Raw genomic sequence first — 1,810 nt, 5'->3', positions numbered from 1 at the left:
AAAAAATATGACCCTAACAACATTCATTTGAAACCCTAACATTTGCACGCTTAAAAACGGTACGAAAACTTTTATTGAATACGCCCTGACATCGCAATATACATTTCGGGTTTGATCGTTGGTTATCACTTCCTGGGTTTCTCCAAACAATAAAATAATTCTATCCTCGTTGACCTGCCTATCAAACGTTAAATGGATTCTCAAATCCCAATTTTTCTCTACTTTGAGCGTATCCATCAATGCCATTCCAGGTTTGAATTTAAACACAATGACTGCCTGACCCGGTCGTAGCAATCATAATGAATTAGGTGATCATAAGTTAGGCCTACAGATTTTAATATCTCGTAGTAAAGATGAAAATAATTTTCGGGGAATTGACAGTTTATGTCGTCGTACAAAGTGGAATCATTCAGTGTGACCCCTGTGTGCTTAAGATTATTATATATGGGATTCCTATTCAGAACACCATTGAAACTTTCCATATTAACAATAGTGAGGTATAACTTTTTCTGGTATAACCTTATTAAAAGGTAAATCCAACGTTGCCTGTGTTTGATTAGGGATAGCACGTATGTCCTGTAAAGTGTTTTATTAAAGACAGTTTCCACCGTACTGTTGGGATTTGAAAGTGCCTGATGAAGGGCGTATGATTTTATCAATATGGAGCCTGGCTTCTTCTAGATGAAATCAAAATTCATCGGCCTGTGCAGTGGAATTAAGGAACCACGCATTTGGGGCTAATTCCAACTTGATACGAACGTCGACATTATCCATCAAATATCCATCTACTGAAGCCACATCGAGCATAAGTGGATGAATCAGATGCAATCCTTCTCTTTTACCTTTAACAACCCACTCCTTTTCCATTTTGTTCAATTTTGTAAAATAAACGTCTGGTAAAACGTTTGAAATTTGTGTTCCCTTGTAATCTTGGAAAACATATCCGAGCTGTCCGACTGTTGTGACGTTATGAGACTTTGCTGTAGCTAATGACTTTATGAAAGACCAGTAATTGAAATAGGGATTTGATTCTACGAGCCTTCCGCCGATATAAACCTGGCTCAACTTGAAGATGGTATTTGCCAAAGCATAGACAAATATAACATTTACATCATCCCCCAACATGCTCCCATCGCGGGCCGTGACTTTTAAATGTAGTTCAATACTCAAACTGGCTAAATCAATTATTGTTCCTTCTGCGCCATTGATACGAAATTCGAGATAACGATCAGTTATTGCTCCCCCCGATGTAAGATTTGCTGGTAAAATAAAACTCGTTTGAGGATCAATCGTGGAAGCTTCCACCACTCGTAAACGATTAGGTATGGGGAAAACATCCACCACACCTGCGGTGTATTTTGCGGTGGGGAGTTCGCTCCCTACAAGACCCGCAATTCTCGGTGCCACCGATGCCATGTTGAATGACTTCACACTAACGCCTATTTACCAGAACTAAATCACATTGCACTAAACACGTCTTTTTATCCTATATTCTTACGAGATGAGATTTTCTTTTTATTTACTCTTTTCTTCTCATTTCTATTGACATTTTTCTTTTTCTTCCCTTTGCCAATAACAATACGTCGTCCTATTGATTTTAGCGCCTCCAACCCTCTCTGTTTAAGGCTTGATTTGAAATATCATGTCCCCTGTTGTAAATCTCCTATGACATTTTGCCTAAACTTAAGGGCCGAGGGCAGGACCGCCTTTGCCACAAAGGGCGCAACCCTTTTAGCGAGTCCAGCTAATAGACTGAACAGCCCACTCCCTTGCTGGGAACGTCTTAGGGCTCTAAAAACCTCAATATACC

This window comes from Palaemon carinicauda, chromosome 10 (assembly GCF_036898095.1).
Source record: "Palaemon carinicauda isolate YSFRI2023 chromosome 10, ASM3689809v2, whole genome shotgun sequence".
In the NCBI taxonomy this organism is placed as follows: domain Eukaryota; kingdom Metazoa; phylum Arthropoda; class Malacostraca; order Decapoda; family Palaemonidae; genus Palaemon; species Palaemon carinicauda.
This window is presented reverse-complemented; position numbering follows the sequence as displayed.